The sequence below is a fragment of the Protopterus annectens genome, chromosome 10.part0 (assembly GCF_019279795.1).
Source record: "Protopterus annectens isolate FY-2018-M chromosome 10.part0, PAN1.0, whole genome shotgun sequence".
NCBI lineage: Eukaryota > Metazoa > Chordata > Ceratodontiformes > Protopteridae > Protopterus > Protopterus annectens.
In genome coordinates this window covers 1,175,130,787-1,175,150,910 of record NC_056744.1, presented here as the reverse complement: position 1 = coordinate 1,175,150,910, position 20,124 = coordinate 1,175,130,787, and the positions used below count along the sequence as shown (strand labels likewise).

Below are 20,124 nucleotides of genomic sequence, written 5' to 3'. Positions count from 1 at the left end.
TACAGTAAACTCTCAGTTAACCGGAACTCAAGTAACTGGCACTTTCAAGCAACCGGCAAAAAAAAATTCAAGAAATACAGTACGATTTTCATGTTGCACTTTCTGGTTTCCCCCGTGGAAACATACCTTATGTTTATAGAGTTTTAGAGTTTTAAAAAGGAAGATAGGAATAAATTCCCTCTCTCCCCAAACTGAGAACAATGCAAACCAAATAGTATAGGGTACAGTATTAGTCAGGCCTATTTTTAATAGTAACTCACAAGCAACCATAAAAAGAAGTTATGTCTTACCATAACGTTCCATCTGTGTTGTTGATCTTCGGTCATTCATTACTGATGGGTTATAGATTCCGTCCTCAGAAATGAGCCAGCCAATATCAAGCTCGCGTCAGCCAAAAACTCTCGACCCAAGGTCCTACCCAGAATGCTCTGCTCCCTGTTACCTCAGATCGAGTTTGCAAGTTGATAGATAAAAGTAGAGGCTACCGTTGGTCATAACAGACCTACCAGAAAGGAGTACATGAGATCAACCAAGAACCTCCAGATGGGAGATGGAGGGTGGGAAGTAATGAATGAACGAAGATCAACAACACAGACGGAACGTTATGTTAAGACATAACTTCTTTATCTGATGTTGTTAATCTTCGTTTATTCCTTACGGATGGGACAGAGTCCCCAGCTACCAGTATTCCTGGGTGGCCCTCATGGAAGGACATTCTTGAGCACCATGGAACCAAAGGAAGCTCTACCTCTGGAGGCCAAGTCCAATTTGTAAAGAAGAATAAAGGTATGAGGTTTGGTCCAACTTGCAGCTAAGCAAATATCATTGAGGGAAGCCTTAGCATGGAAAGTTGCTGAAGTTGCCATAGATCTTGTAGAATGTGCTTTGATTCTATGAGGCAAGGTGAGATTGTTTTTGTTATAGATAAAGGTGATACAATTTCTCACCCATGAAGCCAATGTAACTTTTGATACAAGATGACCCCGTTTAGGTCCAGAAAGAGCTGGTCTGATTTACGGGTAGATTTTGTTCTGTCCAGGTAAAATCATAATTGCCTAAGAACATCCAAGGAGTGCAGGCAATATTCTCCCTTGTTGGAATAGTTAGGAAAAAACACTGGGAGATCAACAGACTGGTCGATAGATATCTCTGAGACTACTTTTGGTAAAAAGGTAGAGTTGGTTCTCAATGATACCCTGTCCTTATGGAAGATAAGATAGGGAGGTTTGATGCATAAGGCCTGAAGTTCTGACAATCGTCTGGTCGATGTGATTATAATCAGAAACAAAGTTTTCCAAGAGAGATACCTTACATCACAAGAGGACGCAGGTTCAAAGGGTGGAGCTGTTAAAGCTTGCAGAACCAAAGCCAAATCCCAAGGTTGTATGGGTTCTCTAAAGGGAGGTTTTAGGTGGATAACCCCTTTCAAAAAAGTCTTACGGAGTCTGTGTGACATAAGTGAAGAATCCTGAAAACCAATATGAAAATTTGAGATGGCAGCCAAATGTACACGGATAGTAGAGGCAGACACCCCAGAGTAGAAAAGATGTGATAAGTAATACAATACTACTAAAACCGGGGCTGACAAGGGGTCTATTTGCTTATCTGCTGCCCATAGAGAACCTCTTCCATTTGTTAAGATAAATTAGTCTGGTGGACGATTTATGAGATGCCATAAGAATATTGCGCACAGCAGACAAAAGGTTTTCGTGCCTGGTAATCATAGGAAGTGGAGAAACCAAGCTCTCAGTTTCAGGGTTGTTAGATTGGGGTGAATCAGACCCTGTGGATGGGAGATCAACTTTGGGGATGGATTGAGGATCTTGATCTAGCAGGTGAGGCCAGAGGAAGGGAAACCAGACTTGTCGAGGCCAATATGGAGCAATGAGGATCACTTTGCTCTTCAACTGTCATGCTTTCTTTAGAAACTGGGAGATGAGGGAGAAGAGGAGGATAGGCATAAAGACCCGAGGGCCAAGCGTAAACTAGAGCGTCCCTTGGTGACTGTCCCTGAGGGGGGATCAGGGCAAAGTAGTTGCTGCACTTGTAGTTGGTTGGGGAAGCAAATAGGTTGCAGCAAGGCTGGCCCCAGCGGTGGAAGATTTTTGCTGCTATCAGAGGATTGAGGGACCACTCGTGAAGCTGTAGAATGCACCTGCTCAATTTGTCCGCTATCACATTGGAGCTCCCGGGAATGTGCGTTGCAAACAGAAAGTGGTTGTGAGCTATCGCCCACGCCATATTCTCAAGGCCTCTCGGCATAACGGGTAAGATCTGGTGCCCCCTTGTTTGTTGATGTACCAGACTACTGACATGTCTGATTGAATCGCAATAGTCCCTGACGGAAGGATGGAGTGAAATGCTTGCAACGCCCTCAGTTCCAGGACACTGCTATGCAAAAGGGCCTCTGTCTCTGACCAGGTGTCTTGGACCGAGTTTCCCTGACATAGCCCCACCTCACCCCATCAGAGAGGCGTCCGTGGTCACCGTGGCTATCGGTTGATGGGGGGAGAAAGGGCGAGACCACTGTTGGGGATTTTGAGACGTCCACCAGAGTAAATCTTGCTTGCATCGCTGAGTCATACTTACTTGAAAAGAGAAAGGGTGTTGTAGAGAGTGAGAAGTAGCCATTGAAGAAGTCTCATGTGAAATCTGGCTAGGGGAGCAATGGTAATCAAAGCTGCCATTGACCCCAATTGCTGACATACAGGTCTAGCTGGGAATTTGTGGTGACAGAGCAGCGGCTGAACTAGTTTGTCTTATTCTCTGAAGTCTGTGTTCTGGAAGGGATGCTGTGCAATTTCTCATGTCCAACTGTACCCCTAAGAATTCCAAAGACTGAGTTGGGGTAGTGTTGGACTTCTCCCAGTTTATAGTAATTCCCAGGCTTTGAGAGTATACTGCATGGCTTCTTCGAGTAGATGCTTGATGGGGGTGGTAAGGAGCCAGTCGTCTAGATATGGAAACGCCTGGAATCCTTGAAGTCGCAAGTGAGCGATAACCACTGCCATGCATTTTGTGAACACTCTGGGGGCTGTAGAGAGACCAAAGGGCAGGGCTCGAAACACTGGCTCCTATATGGAAGCGGAGGTATCTTCTTGAGCGTTTGTCCATTTTTATGTGGTAATGCGCATCTTGAAGATCTACAGAGCACATCCAATCGTCTTCTTCCAGAAGAGGAAAAATACACTGAACAGTGAACATCCGGAATTTCTCTGCTTTTACAAATTTGTTTAGTGTACTGAGATCCAGAATTGGTGTCTAGTCCTGTCTTTTTTGGCATTAAAAAGAACACTGAGTAAAATCCGGATCCTATCTGGCCTGGGGGGACCATCTGGATGACTCTTTTTTTTTTTTATAGCAGCTTTTTGATTTTGTGTGCTACTGTTTCCCTTTGACTGGGTGGGACGTTGGGTAACACTTTGATGAGACTGGGCAAAGATGGTAGGGGGTGTGATAGCCTCTGGACATAATCTGTTGTACCCAAGAGTCGGTTATGTTTTGCCAGGGAGCAGGGTACAAGGAGAAACGACCCCCGACCACTTCCAGAGGTGAGCAGTTGGGCAATGCTTCAGGAGTGCTGACAGGGTTGGCCAGAGAAAAAATCGCTGGAACTCCGGTTTCCCAGACCTCCTCTGCCCCGAAAGAGGCATCTTCCATTGCAGTTTCCCCCCTCTGCCTCTAGGGAAAAACTCAGCACAGGCATCTTGGAAAGAACCCTGTGATTTCTTGTGCCAGATCTTTCCACTCCTCTGCTTTCTAGAGTAGAATCGCTGAGGAGTGGAGTGTCTGATACCAATGGCAGACATGGTTGTGCCATCTTGTTCGCACCATGCCATCATATCCTTGACTTTAGGGCCAAACAAAGAAGCAGCCTCTATAGGGGCATTCATGAAGAAAGCCTTAAAGGAGTCCGCAAAGTCACAAAGGCTCATCCAAGCATGTCATCTGGTGACTATACCTGCGCCTGCCGCTCTAGCCGCCCCTTCCATTGCGTGAGAAATAAGACGCATGGAAGAGTTGGAAATGAACTCTAGGGTGGCTATCTGAGAAGCCACATTATCATGGACTTCTTCAGAACTAGCTCCTGCCAAGGTTTCAGAGAGTTGGTTGATGAGATCTTGTTGAAGCCTGGTAAAATGCGTCAAATAATTCAAAGACCTTACGGTGAAGGTCGATGAGGCAAACACATGCTTCCCTAATCTGTTAATCGCCCAGGACTCCTTGCTGGGCGAACTGACAGTTTGACTCTCTTCTGCCAAATCCTTCTTAGTAGCAGCTGCCACCACCATAGCATCTACTGGGAGACCACGTGACCAGTGGGAGGTGATAATATTTTATCTGGCTTCTTCGGTATCGCTTCCATGCATGCTGCATGATGAGCTGGACGAGCTCATCGGCAGGTGGGGTGACCCAGGAGGTAGGGGACCAGGCATGAAAAGCCTGCAGGAATACGGATTCCTCAGAGGAAGGGTTTGAGGGCTTCCAGTCATCCCTCTGTCTAAGGATCGCGAGGATGTCACCAAAGGACACATCAGAAGGTGACCGTGTAGACCCTCCCCATCATCAAAATCCATATCTTCAGTCAATGACTCTCAGTGGAGTCCATGTGTTTCCTCTTACATGATGCTTTGCGGGGTGCTTCATCAGTGGGAGGTTCTGGGGAAGACTGCAAAGAGGGGGTCTCCTTAGGAGGAGAGACCGGAGGCTTTTGTGCCCGGTGTCAAGGAGTTGAAGCTTGTGGCAGTTGCGGCACAGAAGGGGGAGATGACTCCGACAAATGAGCTTTGCCAGCAGAGGCAAGCACCCTCCCCATGGCCTAGAAGGCTGGCCTGCCCAAAGAGGAATGGGAGCCCGGAACTGAGCATGACAACCTCGGAACCGGGGACACAACCCACCCCGAGGAGCCCGCCCCCAGACAAGGAGTCTCAAGAGGACCCTGAACCATAAGAGAGCGCATCCCTGGAAGGTGCCATAGAAAAAAATTAGCGTGGGGCCAGGAATGCCCTCTCCAACGGCACAGCCATTGGCCTGAGAAAAGCTTGATGCCCAGTGCACTGAAGGCCACAAGGATGACTCTGCTGGTTCCAAAGTGAGATCCACTACTGGAGCTGGAGGGGGGGAGCTGCTGTTGGAGTAATAGGCTTCGAGACTTGAGTGGAAGTCGAAGGAAGAGTATACGTTGGGGTTTGAGGCAAAACACGCTCACCTGAATGAGGGAACATGGACTTCAATGGTTGAGACCTCTGGCTACAAGCAACTGGTCAACAAGCCGCAACACATCCTGCTCAGAAAGACTCTTGGTTGACCTCATGGAGAAGGCTGATGGCAATTCTGGCCTTTCCAGGAAAGGACTATACTGACTGGTTGCAAAAGGATCCAATGAAGGGGAATATTTGGTCCTTGCTAATTCAATAGGTGCAGAGCTCTGAGCCGTAGTCTGCACCGAAGAAAACAGTGTGGAAAATGTCCATGCCGAAGATGTCAGCACCGTAAAGGCAAAGGTCTGCCCCGAAACGTACAGTGCTGTAGTGGAAAGTGTCTGTACCGGCAATAAGGACGGTGCTGAGAAGGACTGCGCCAAAGTACATGTCGGTACCGAAAAAGTCTGCACCGTGGAGTACAGAAGAGTCATACTTGGAGCTGAAGGTGACTGAACCTGTACTGACAGTGCCATTAGGGGTTGCGACAGATCTGTCGGAACCGTAGTTGTCTGCACCGGGAACTCCGGTGCCAATATCAATAAAGGAGACATGGCTGTAGTCAGGATCATTTGGGGCGGTGCCAAGCCTGGAGCCAATAGGGTCACAGGTGGCAGTGCCAGAGTAGTAATCAATTTCACCTTCTTGTGAGTCGACGCCCTACGATCTCTAGAGGGAGAAGAAGGGAGTGACTTCAATGAAGACGAGGAAGAATGCCTCTTGCGGGGTATAACAGGAGGGGGTGAGCCCTCTGATCCAGAAATAGCCCCAGAGAAAGGAGACTTGAAGAGACCTTTCAAAATTAACTTACTCTTCCTCTTGTTGAGAGTCCTGGTAGAGAAGTTTTTACAGATGCCACTCAGAAGATTTACAGTCAAGTGGGAGACATTAAGACAGTAGACACATAAGTCATGGCCATCGGAAAGCGGTAACTTATGGCCGCAATCCGTACACTGCTTGAAACCAACGGAACTTTTTTTATCCGACATGGCTGTTGTGGAGAAGCAGCACAGTATTAAAAGGAAGAATAACGGCTACCCAAGAAAAGGGTAAAAGGAGAAAAAGAAGGATTACCAATGACAGTAATAGAGAATTACCACAAGGTAAGAAAAGGGGGGAATAAAGGGAAAAGACTAAAGGGAGGGAGTCTAAAATCTGCGATAGGGTAGGAAAATATTAGAATAAACTTTTGAAAAAATGTTAGCATAATAATATATAAACTGTCAAAAAATTAGACACTTAGCTGAGAGAGTGGCTTGACACGGCTGTTCAGCAAAGTGGCAAACGAGATCTGAGGTAACAGCGAGCAGAGCATTTTGGGTAGGATCTTTGCTCGAGAGTTTTTGGCTGATGCGAGCTTGATATTGGCCAGCTTGATTCCGAGAATGGAACAGATAACCCATCAGTAAGGAATGAACGAAGATTAACATCAGATACTATAGTTATCCAGCATCTACCAATCCCCATGGATGCCGGTTTACTGTAATTGGCTTTGGTTAGATTTATAGCTAGAGCAAATTATCATAGGTAGGTACTAGGCTATTGGCCCTAGGGCCTATACAAGCCTAGCCAAAAAGGTCCCCTTGCTTTCGCCACCCAAGAAAATTATTTTCCTGTGCCCTGTCAAGCAGAGCCATAGAAGTGATCCCTGGGGTGAATTTCCTATTACCCATCCAATCATCAAGATTTTTCTTGAAGAGTGCTAATGAGGAGCTCTGTTTGACATAGATAGGTAGTCTGTTCCAGGGTATGGGAAGTCTCTGGGACAGGAATCTATCCCTCCAGCATGTTCTGTTTATTGTGGTTACAAGGATTAGGTCACTAGAGCGTGTAGCTCGGAGGGATTGGGATTTCTTTAAGTGCAGCATGTCCAACAGCTCTGGGTTTGACATAGCTTTAGGCAGAGATCGCCTCTGAGTAGGCGATATGTGATGGAGTAAAGCTGGAGTTTTTTGAGACGGTCTGCATAGGGCATCTGTTTGAGGCCAGTAATCCTCTTTGTGAGGTATTTCTGCGGCCTTTCCAGTTGTTGTAGATGTCTTGTGAGGTACATACCAAAAGGGGTGTTGTACTCTACAATGGGTCTGAGTGATGAGTAGAGGGGAACAATGACCTCTTTTTTTCTGGACGAGAATCCTTTTGTGATGAGATGAGCCACGTAGAAGGATTTCCTGACCACTGTGGCGATTTGATTATCAAAGGAGAGACTACTGTCCACCTCTGTCCCAAGGTCTCTTATCACACTTTCAGTGTTATGTAGACTACCGCTTATGTGGTAGTTCATGGGTACAGATTTTTTACCAAAGGGGATGACAATGCACTTTTTGGCATTGAGCTTGAGGCCATGGCTTTGACACCAGGCATCTGTCTCAGTGAGGCCCTTTTCTAGGATGTCCACATCATTAGGAGTTTTGATTATGGCTCCTAGTTAGCAGTCATCTGCGAACTTAGTTAGCCTGTACTTCAGAGAAGTAGATACCAAACAGGAGAGGACCCAGGACTGAACCCTGTGGTACTCCACTTGTCACTGGTCTGAAGTCTGATTTGGAGTCTGCTACTTTCACAGTGTGGATTCTGTCAGTAAGCCAGTTGGCAACCCATCTTGTGACATAGGGATTGATACCTAGTTTAGTGAGTTTATCTGTAATTCCAGAGTGGGGGATGGTGTCGACGTCCTGGCGAGATCTAGATAGGGTGTGTGAACTACCTTACCCTCATCTATGGCTTTGGTGACTGCTATCACATTTAGGAGACATGATCTGCCTTTTACAAACCCGAACTGTATGGGGTCCAGAGTTTGGAGATCTCCAATGTCTGTTTATGAGTTCCATGATGATACAGTCCATGGCCTTGCAGACCAGGCTCGTCAGACTAATGGGGCAGTAGTTCCCAGGGTCTGTCGTGGCTCTCCCTTTGTGGAGTGGGATAACAGTCGCGGTGCACCACTCAATGGGCACAAAGCCTGACGTGAGGCTATGAGTGAACATGGTACTTAGGTGGTGTGCCAGTTCATTCTGTAGTTCATGTAGAAGGCAGCCTGGGATGTTGTCAGGTCCCATGGATGCTGTGTTCTAGGCTTTAGAGAGTGAGGTTTTTATCTGTGCAACCGTGATTACAGGAACTTTGCATTCTTCCGGTATAGAGATGGGCCCTTTAGGGGGTGAGAGGGCGGTAACGTTAGCACTGAACCGATCTGCCAGGATGTTGGCAATATCAGTTGGTTCTGTATATTTAGTGCCATTGTGCTGCAACTCAGAGCAGATCTGAGTGTTGCCATTGAGATTCTTGACATAGCTACAGAATGCTTTGTGGTTGTCTTTAGAATCAGTGGCAATTTTATTTTCATAACTAGCTTTGGAAGATTTTATGAGGGATCTCAGCTTCTTACTGAGGCTGATCAGGGAGTTCCTCAATCATGGGATTTTACTCTTTTTTGCAACAGTTTCTTTCTTCTGTTGTAGAGTTTGTTTATGGCAAAAGACCACCAGATTGGCTTCCTTTTTTTGGAGGATAGCATCTTGGTTCTGTTAGGGATAGCACGATCCATGCACTTGTGTAAGTGCTTATAAAGTGCATTCGTGTAGGATTCAGCAGTTGTACCTCTATTGTCCATCTGCATGGGTGTCGTGAAGTTTGCCACTTATGTCTTCAGAAGTGTGAAGTTGGCTTTGGAGAAATTTTTTACGGTTATTTTCCTAATGGGGAATGGGAGTGGGATGTGGCTGTCTAGGGTGATTAGCTTGTGGTCGGATCTGACCAATGAGGAATTGACCTCTGGTGTGGAACACCGGTCGCCCATGTTAGTGATTACCAGGTCTAGGATATTGCTGCCCCTGGTGGGGGTGTTGATAAGTTGATCCAAGGCGTTGGAATTGACGAATTCCAGAAAACGTTGAGCAAAGAGTTGGTACATGTGTAGTTTTCCCAGTTAATGATGGGGTAGTTGAAATCCCCCATTATTAGGGTGTTGAGTTGTACCCTAATATTTTCCAGTGTATCAAGAAAAGAGGAGTGGGAATCCTGGGGCATGTTGGGGGTCTGTAGCAATCTACAATCTGGATTGCGGTCTTGCCCAGAGTTAGTTGAACTTGGATAATATCGGATGCATTATGCTGAGCAACTAGCTTGGAGATGTGGATATCCTTAATGAATATGGACATGCCTCTACCTTTAGTGTTTCGGTCCAGGTTAGGTGGCCAAAAGATGTGGCATGAATTATACCCTGGTAATGCAGGGGTGCTCTCTGGAGCTTTGAACCATGTCTCTGTCACTGCACAGATGTCGATGTTCTCCATTTTAAGGAGTGCCTCGATTGAGTGCATTTTGAGATTTAGACTTCTAGATGTGGTATGAATTATAGCCTGGTAATGCAGGGGTGCTCTCTGGAGCTTTGAACCAGGTCTCTGTCACTGCACAGTTGTCGATGTTCTCCATTTTAAGGAGTGCCTCGATTGAGTGCATTTTGAGATTTAGACTTCTAGCATTGAGTAGATGCACACAGGTGGATTATATCCTATATGTAGGAGGGCCAGTCTGAAGGAGACTGGAGACTGTAAAGTGGTGGCAGGGGAAAGTGTAGTTAAGCAGCATAGAATGGTGGTCTGTAGGATGACGTTGGTGATCAAGAAGAGGAGGAGGAGTGTGAAAGCAGTGCCATGGATTAAATGGTGGAAGTTAAAAAAGGTTGATTGTGAAGTGGAGTTTAGGGAAGAGTTAAGACAGGCACTGGGAGGCATTGCAGAGTTACCGAATAGCTGGGTAACTACAGCAGACCTAGTAAGGGAGACTGCTAGAAAGGTGCTTGGTGTGACATCTGGACAGAGGAAGGAGGACAAGGAGACCTGGTGGTGGAATGAGGAAGTACAGGAGAGTATACAGAGGAAGAAGCTGGCGAAGAAGAAGTGGGATTGTCAAAGAGATGAAGAAAGTAGACATGAGTATAAGGAGGTGAGGCGCATGGCAAAGAGAGAGGTGGCAAAAGCTAAGGATAAGGCGTATGGAGAGTTGTATGACAGACTGGACACTAAAGAGGGAGAAAAGGACCTGTACCGATTGGCTAGACAGAGGGACAGAGCTGGGAAAGATGTGCAGCAAGTAAGGGTGATAAAGGATAGTAAGGGAAAGGTACTCACAAGAGAGGAGTGTGCGTTGAGTAGATGGAAAGAGTATTTTGAGAGGCTGATGAATGAAGAGAATGAGAGAGAGAGAGAAGGTTGGATGATGTGGGGATAGTGAATCAGGAAGTGAAACAGACTAGCAAGGAGGAAGTAAGGACAGCTATGAATAGGATGAAGAATGGAAAGGCTGTTGGCCCAGATTACATCCCAATGGAAGCATGGAGGTGCTTAGGAGAAATGGCAGTGAAATTTTTAACTAGATTGTTTAATGAAATTTTGGAAAGTCAGAGGATGCCTGAGGAGTGGAGAAAAAGTGTTTTGGTACCCATCTTTAAGAATAAGGGTGATGTGCAGAGCTGCAGTAACTACAGAGGGATAAAAATGATCAGTCACAGCTTGAAGTTATGGGAAAGAGTAGTAGAAGCTAGGTTAAGAAGGGAGGTGATGATTAGTGATCAGCAGTATGGTTTCATGCCAGGAAAGAGCTCTACAGATGCAATGTTTGCTCTGAGAGTGTTAATGGAGAAATACAGAGGAGGTCAGAAGGAGTTGCATTGTGTCATTGTAGACTTGGAGAAAGCATATGACAGGGTGCCTAAAGAAGAGTTGTGGTATTGTATGAGGAAGTCGGGAGTGGCAGAGAAGTATGTAAGAGTGGTACAGGATATGTACGAGGGTAGTGTGACAGTGGTGAGGACTGCAGTGGGAGTGACAGATCCATTTAAGGTGGAGGTGGGATTATATCAAGGATCAGCTCTGAGTCCTTTCTTATTTGCAGTGGTGATGGACAGGTTGACAGATGAGATCAGACAGGAGTCCCCGTTGACTATGATGTTTGCAGATGACATTGTGATCTGTAGTGAGAGTAGGAATCAGGTTGAGGAGACTCTGGAGAGGTGGAGATATGCTCTAGAGAGTAGAGGAATGAAGGTCAGCAGGACTAAGACAGAATATATGTGTGTAAATGAGAGGGAGGGTAGAGGAATGGTGAGGATGCAGGGAGTAGAGTTGGTAAAGGTAGACGAGTTTAAGTACTTGGGATCAACAGTTCAGAGTAATGGTGAATGTGGAAGAGAGGTGAAGAAGAGAGTACAGGCAGGGTGGAATGGGTGGAGAAGAGTGCCAAAAGTGATTTGTGACAGACTGGTACCAGTAAGAGTGAAAGGGAAGGTCTACAAGAGGGTAGTGAGACCAGCTATGTTATATTTGTTGGAGATAGTGGCATTGACAAAAAGGCAGGAGTCAGAGCTGGATGTGGCAGAGTTAAAGATGTTAAGATTTGCACTCGGTGTGACTAGGATGGATAGGATTAGGAATCAGTATATTAGAGGGTCAGCTCATGTTGGACAGTTTGGAGACAAAGCAAGAGAGATGAGATTGCGTTGGTTTGGACATGTGCTGTGGAGGGATGATGGGTATATTGGGAAAAAGATGCTAAGGATGGAGCTGCCAGGTAAGAGGAAAAGAAGAAGGCCTAAGATAAGGTTTATCGATGTGGTGAGAGAGGACATGCAGGCAGTTGGTGTGACAGAGCAAGATGCAGAGGATAGGAAGAAATGGAAAGAGATGATCCGCTGTGGCGACCCCTAACGGGAAAGGCCGAAAGATGATGATGATGAGCATTGAGTAGCATTACCCTCAGATTTTACTTGCTTGTACCTGTTACGGTGGTGAATTTGTCATTTGAACCTTGCCTAAAAAAGGCACTATAGGGGTGGCAAGAGCCTTTGCCAGTATCCAGAATCCCAAGAGCGACAGGGGCAGGCCATCTCTGGCAAAGCATCGTGGTCTGTCGATCATGTCATCCCAGGCAGACAGATACTGGATTCCCTTAGAATGACACCAGAAGCTTAGTCAATTGTTGAAGTCAATCATTTTGTCCTTGTATTGTGGTATCATTCTGGGTGATGGCAGGATACTACTCAGGGCTAGGGTCATACCTGCCTGGGCTACAAGATCGGAGAGCTCCTCCATGTCTCTTTTCATGTAGTCCAAGAAGGTACGTCTCCGGTCATTCACACTAACATGGACAATGACAGAGTCATATTTATACTTGTTGTGGAGTGACCCGAGTGCGTGCATTATGTGGCGGATCCTGGCACCTGACAGGCAGCTGACAGTAACTTTCTCCTTGTTTAGCCTGGTGAGTGGAACATCAGTGGGCCTGACTATAGAGTCACCTATGACTAGAGTGTTGGGTACGTTATGCCTTATGGGCTGTAGTTGAGTGGCACACTGAGTATGTGGGCTATGTGTCATTTGGTTTGTGTTGGGGGGTGGAGGTTGCTTGCATTTCTGCTTTGGAGGCCTCGGTTGTTTGGGCAGATTTTTATTGAGAGCCTCCTATTACTGGAGTATAGAAGAAGTAGATTTTGAAGGGCAGGGGGTTTCTCTGGTAGACAGAGGACTTTATGGGCCATAGTTAGTTGATTATAAAGTAGGAGTTGTGGTAATTCTAGACAGTTAAGTTGCTCGAGTGCAGTACAGTGATGTGACCTGAAGGGAGAGCTTGTGGCAAACCTGGCAATTTTGGTATAACAGGAGTCTAATTTTGCTAAATCAGATTTTCTTAGGTTAGTGAGAATTGGTGAGGCATAGAGGAGAGGCGAGAGCAGATGTGTTTCAGCAATAGTTGATTTTGTGTTTTTTGTAACACAATGCATATTTCTATATAGTGTACCAAGTTTTTTGTGCACTTTTTGTGGTCTAGGATATGGATTTCAAATCTCATGCTGTTGTCTATCACAACCCTCAAAAGTGTAGTGTGAGCTACAAGTGAGATGATGATATTGTTCATGGAAACAATGTTAAACAAGGGGAGGGGAGGGGTTCAGTAGGTCTAGTGGGATGGAACAGCATGAGCTTGGTTTTGTTTGGGTTCAGAATTAGCTGGGAATTGCAGAGCAGTAGTCTTGTGTTAGTGACTGTAGTCCTTGGAAGGAAAGAGCAGTGCATACTAGTGGGGAATCACCTGCATACTGAACAATAGAAGCATGCAGTGTTTAAGTGTGAAGACTGTTATTAAGTATTGTGAAAAGTAGGGGGCATAGGATTAAACCTTGAGGAACTCCCAGGGTAACAGGAACAGATAAGTTTTATTGCCATAGCAGACTGGCTTAGATTCAGCTCAGAGAGGACATTGATAAGTTTACTATGTGAGACCATGTTGAAGGCTTTGGATAAGTCAAGAAAGATACAGGATACACATTTGCCATTGTTTCTGTGATGGTTAACAGTATTAGTGAAAAACATTGCAGCTGTGATGGTACTGTGGTGAAAACGAAAACCTATTGGACAGAAGTTTGTTAGTACCCAAGTAGTCCATGATTTGCATATGTATATTTTTCTCTAGTATCTTAGACGGGAGGATAGGCTAACAGTTGGTTGGTAGTTGAACAGATCTGTTAAACTGCCTCCTTTGTTGTAGTGGAATAATAGGCAAAATTTTCCATATAGCATGGACTTGGTGTTCAGAAATTGATCTGTTGACAAGGACTGACACTGGGTAAGCAATTGCATCGGTGGCAATTCTAAGAAAATCTGCTGATAAGCTATCTGTAGCCAATGTTGTAGGCTTTAGTTTTTTAAATAAAGAAAGCAGACCCTAAAAGAATTAACTTTATTAGAAAGGCTCACCTAGACTCTGCAAACAAACACCAATCACAAGTGTCACATAGCTCACAACACCAGTGTGCTACCAAACAACAGCCCCTAAGGCAAGACAACGTACCCAGCACTTTAGTCATAGGTGATTCTTTAGTCAGGCACACTGATGTCCCACTCACCACGATGAACAAGGAGAAAATTAGAGTCAGCTGCCTTTCAGGTGCCAGGAACCGCCACATAATGCATGCACTCAAGTCACTCCACAACAAGTACAAATATGACTCTGTCATTGCCCATGTTGGAGTGAATGACTTGAGACATACCTCCCTGGACTACATGAAAAGAGACATGGAAGAGCTTTCGGATCATTGGCCTAGGAGGTATGACCCTAGCCCTGAGTAGCATCCTGCCTTCGCCCAGAATGATACCCCAGTAAAAGGACAAAATAATTGACTTCAACAATTGGCTCAGCTTTTGGTGTCATTCAAAGGAAATCCAGTATCTGTCTGCCTGGGACAACATGATCGACCGACCACGATGCTTTGCCAGAGATGGTCTGCACCAGCTGCCCCTGGGATTCAGCTCTTGCCACCCCTATAGTGCCTTTTTAGGCAAAGTTCAAAGGACAAAACCACCACCGTAACAGGTACAAGCATGCAAAATCTGAAGGTAATGTGACTCAATGCTAGAAGTCTAAACCTCAAAATGCACTCTCTCGAGGCACTCCTAAAAATGGAGAACATTGATATCTGTGCAGTAACTGAGACCTGATTCAAGGCTCCAAAGAGCACCACTGCAATAGCAGGCTACAACTCTTACCACACTTTTCGGCCACCAAACCAGGACCGAAACACTAAAGGTGGAGGAGTGTCCATATTCACCAAGGATATTCACAACACCAGGCTAGTTGCCCAATACAATGCATCTGAAATTCTCCAGATGCAACTAACACTAGGTAAGACTGCAATCCAAATTGTAGCTTGCTACAGATCCCCCACCATGCCCCATACACCTTTCTAAACATACTGGAAAATATTAAGATACAACCAAACTCCCTAATACTGGGTGATTTCAACTACCCTGCCATTAAATGGGAAAACTACTCGTGTACCAACACCTTTAACCAACGGGTCTTGAATTCATAAATTCCAACACCCTGGATTAACTAATCTTTAGTTCCACCAGGGGCTCCAATATCCTAGAACTGGTCATTGCCAACATGGGAAATCGATGCTCCACACCTATGGTCACCCCCCTCATTGGTCAGGTCTGATCATAAGCTAATCACCCTTGACATCCACATCCCTCCCCCACCCCCAGTAAGGAAACTTCCGTAAAAAACTTCTCCAAAGCCAACTTCATGCTACTCAAGTCAGAAGTGACAAACTTCATGACACCCATGCAGATGGGAACTGAAAGTTTGACTGCTGAATCCTACACTAAGGCACTGTACGAGCACATCCACTCGTGCATGAATTGTGCCATCCCCAATAGAACCAAGACAGTCTCCTCCAAAAAAAGGAAGCCAATCTGGTGGTCCCTTGCCATAAACAAACTTTACAACAAAAGGAAGAAACTGTTGCAGAAAAGAGGAAAATCCCAGGATGCAAAAAACTCCCTTACCAGCCTCAGTAAGAAGCTGAGATCCCTCATAAAATTTTCCAAAGCTAGTTATGAAAATAAAATTGCCAAAGATTCCAAAGACAACCACAAGGCATTCTACAGCTATGTCAATAATCTAAATGGCAATGCTCAGATCTGCTCTGAGCTACAACAGAATGGCATTAAATATACTGATCTCAAGGATATTGCCAATATCCTGGCAGATTGATTCAGTATAAACTTCACTCCCCTCTCACTCCCTAAAGGGCCCATCTCAATACCGAAAGATTGCCAACTTCCGGTAATAACGGCCACACAAGTAAAAAATGCACTCTCCAAAGCTAAGAATACAGCATCCATGGGACCAGACAACATCCCAGGCTGTGTACTACAAAATGAACTGGCACCTCACCTAAGTGTCATGTTTAATCATAATCTCACCTCAGGCTTCGTGCCCACGGAGTGGCGCACAGCTACAGTTATCCCACTCCACAAGGGGGGATCCACCTTGGATCTCGGGAACTACCGCCCCATCAGTCTGACGAGCCTGATCTGCAAGGCCATGGAACATATTACCATGGAACTTATAAACAAAGACATTGGCAACCTTCAAACACTGGACCCCACACAGTTTGGGTTCGTGAAGGGCCGATCTTGTCTCCTGAACCTGAATGACTTCTTCAAATCAGTCTCCAGAGCTGTGGACAAGGGTAAGGTGGTCCACACAGCCTATCTGGACCTCGCCAAGACCTTCAACACCATCCTCCACTCTGGAATCGTAAATAAACTTACTAAGCTGGGCATTAATCCCTACATCACTCGATGGGTTGCCAACTGGCTTACTGACATAACCCACACTGTAAAAGTAGCAGACTCCAAATCCAGCTCCAGGCAAGTGGAGTACCTCAAGGTTCAGTCCTGGGACCGCTCTTGTTTGGCATCTACTTTTCTAAGCACAGGGCAACACTAAGGGACTCTGGCCAACAAAGTTCGCAGATGACTGCAAACGGGGAGCCATTACTGAATCCCTAAATGATGTGGATATTCTACAAAAGGGTCTTACAGAAACAGATGCTTGGTGCCAGAGCCATGGGCTCAGGTTCAATGCCAAGAAATGTATAGTTATCTCCTGTGGGAAAAAACATGTACCTGTGAATTACCACATAGGTGGCAGTACACTAAACACCGAAAGTGTGATAAGAGACTTAGGGACACAGGTGGACAGTGGTCTCACCTTGGATGACCACATCGCCACAACAGTCAGGAAATCCTTCTATGTGGCACACCTCATCACTAATGGCTTTTCATTCAGAAAAAAGGAGGTCATTGTCCCACTGTACCCGTCCCTCATTAGACCCATTATAGAATACAACACCCCATTTGGTATGTACCTCTCAAGACATCTGCAACAACTGGAAAGGCCGCAGAAATACCTCACTAAAAGAATCACAGGCCTAAATCAGATGCCTTATGCTGACCATCTAAAAAAACTCCACCTATACTCTGTCGCATATCGTCTACTCAGAGGCGATCTCTGCTTAACATACAAGGCCATGTCAAACCCAGAGCTGTTGGACATGCTACACTTAAAGAAATCCCAATCCCTCAGAGACACACGCTCCAGGGATCCAAACCTTGTTGTCACAATGAACAAAACATGCTGGAGGGCAGGTTCCTGACGCAGAGATTCCCCAGACTCTGGAATAGACTGCCCATACATGTCAAGCACAGCGCCTCTTTGGCCCTCTTCAAAAGCAACCTTGATGATTGGATGGGAGAAAGGAAATTTACCTCGGGGATCACGTCAAGTCGCCCAGCTAGACAGGGGTCCAGGGAAGTAAATACTGTGGGAAGAATAGCCAGGGAATTGTTATGGCTAGGCCTGTAGAGGCCCTAGGGTCGATAGCCTAGTACCAACCTATGAACAGTGCAGAATAGCAAAAAAATCCAGTAGAAAACGTGCATGCACCTGCACTGAAACATGGCACTTTGATGGACTTGAGAATTACACAGCAAGAGCAAAAATGGAAATATAATCCGGGCGTTTATTCATTCAGTGTGCGTAACAAATAAGTAAATGCTTTCACTAGTTATACTAGCTTCATCAGACCACAGTAAAATCAAGTTTCAAACAGTGACTAATACAGTAGTGACATCACTCTAAAAACTCTCCAATTCATCCCATGCATACATTGTAACATAGCAACCATAACTGGTTAAAACACTTCTTAAAACCACACACACACACATATCAGCACTTCAGTCTTCTAGTTTTCAAGACTGGCTTAAGCAGGGCATGATTATTTAAACCAGAGCTTCTATTGGCTCATACTTTAAAAATCTATCGAACTTCAGTTCTCTCAGTGTCATTAACTGTGTCCCCTAAGCGTTCACTTACTTTCATATTCTCTATAATCAAAAACTTAAAAGTATGTCCCTTAAACTGCAGCATGTGTTTCGCTACCGCACTTGCGGGATTATTCATTTGTGCACAATACATGTGATCTCTAACACGTTCACGCTGACTAAAGAAGTTTGATCTGGTGAATGAGATGTTTTGCATACAATTATAAGTGCTTTGATTAAGTGCTTCTGACTAGGAATCCACTAAAAAAGTAGGGACTCCTGCCATCTGCATTCCTGATGGATCACTATCAGAACCCATTATCTGAAATTATTCATGGTCAAAGAGAGACATGAAGAGCAAAATTTGGTTGAAGACTTAAAAGGATTGTGAGGGTGGGAAAGGGGAGAGAGGTACAATTTATAGATATTCATTCAGATTTGTTGGATGGTCCTCACTTCTGGGATGCTCCAACTCCTTTGCAGAGTCTCCATGCCATAGATTTTTTTCTTCTTCTCAAGTCTTGTTTTGCTTTTTATAAAAGGATCTTAAGTTAGTTAGGGATGAAACCACTGATAGACATGGAGAAGGAAGGCTGACAAATCTGTGCCACTCCTTGAATCAGTTCCCCCTCTTAGGGGAATATCATTCTCTTCCCAACAAAACAAAATTATTTCATTTTAAATAAGGTTTAAGAAAAAGATAAGTCCTCTGGAGGAAGCCACACTTTTCTCACATTGTCAATCGTCAGCTTCAGAAGTGAAGCACAACTGTCTCCCTCCAATCTCTAGTCTTCTGACTGAAAATCAGTATCAGAAAAACAGAGAACTCTTTTCTTATATGAAGGAGAAAGAGGTAAAGAAAAAAAACATAAATCAAGTATCTGGCAAATCCCTGCAAGTCTTCCTTGCACATAGAAATAAACAGGACAAACATTTCTTTACTTTTTTTTTTCTTTTCCTGGGAAAACCATGGAAAAAGACTGACTTAATGCAAGTACACTCTCCCGGAGCTCAGGTTTCTTCTCTGAGCAAGGTGGGATCCCAACATCAGCCCCTTCCCCCAAGAGTGACAAAGAATGATTCTCCATTGCTTACAACTGCATCTGTAGGTGTTACACCAGAAAGACTGGGGGGTGTGGGGTGTGAATTTAATTATTTTAATTTTGCTTAACTATTTGAGTTCCACTTAGTGACCTGTGTGATAATTCTTTGTACTTTTCTGCTCTATTCCATCTGCTAGTCTTGTCTATTAACAGTTGTGGAGTGGGAAAATTGTATTTCAGTGTTATTCTGCACTATTTCCAAAAGTAGAATTACTTGCAAAAGCTATCCATTTGTATTTAAAACCCTGCTGACCCACAGTCTTGTAGTTTAATTCACAGCGGTGACAGAGCTTTGTAATTCTTAGATTATGAGCTTTTGTCATTTATTATTGCATTTTTTTCCTTAAACAGTTTTACTGGTAAATTTCTGGATAGTCTAGCGCTTTAAACTGTAGTAGGTCAGTAGCGAGAGAACCATCGCTGCTCTAGTTTGCTTCAGTGCTTTTATATTCTGCTTATCTTTTACCTACTTAAAGTTGCGCTCTGTGTCTGCCCCATCCTCCACTAACACAGTAAGCTCAAGTTTCTGAAAGAGCTCCAATATTTCCTTTACTTGAATGGACAGTTCTCTTGCTAGCTCCCATTTCCAGCACAAAGCTACCTCCACACATTGTCTTTAATCTAAAACGTAGAGAGGTGTGAACTATGAGCAACTAGCTTTTCAAAAAAACAAAAGACAAAAAAAAAAAAGGTGAAAGAGAGAATTAAATTATTTAAATTATTTCAATTTTGCATTCAGCAAGGGATTTCCAGCTAGTTTTTAAGTAGTTTGTGGTAGCAGAGGTGTTTTTTTTTTTTTTTTTTTTTTTTTTTTTACATCAGGAAAACTGGGTATATTCATCTTGTGGCAGGATGCTTTTGCCTGGTCTATCTGAGTTAGGAAATGCACATATTCACAGTGTGGTCATTTTATTAGCCAGAGGACTTATGAGTTACTTTTCTGTTTTTCCTGTGTTTCTAGAAATTTTGAGCATGTGCATGGTTTAGCAGAGCCTTGTACAGTAACAAACACCTAGAAAGAATGGTTCATAAAACTGTATCCTGTAAAACAGCAATATAATGCAAATACCTTGTGAGGCAACAAGCTTAGAGCAGCTAGTTGGAGTCAAGTGGCAATACCTACAGATTTAGTCTAATTCAGTATTGTGT

General features: G+C 44.6%; 1 protein-coding gene across 1 annotated transcript in view; it reads right to left on the bottom strand.

The window, feature by feature from the left end:
* TDRD5 (tudor domain containing 5) overlaps positions 1–20,124 on the bottom strand; it is a 2,447,201-nt gene that overhangs the window by 798,819 nt on the left and 1,628,258 nt on the right. The window lies entirely within an intron of this gene.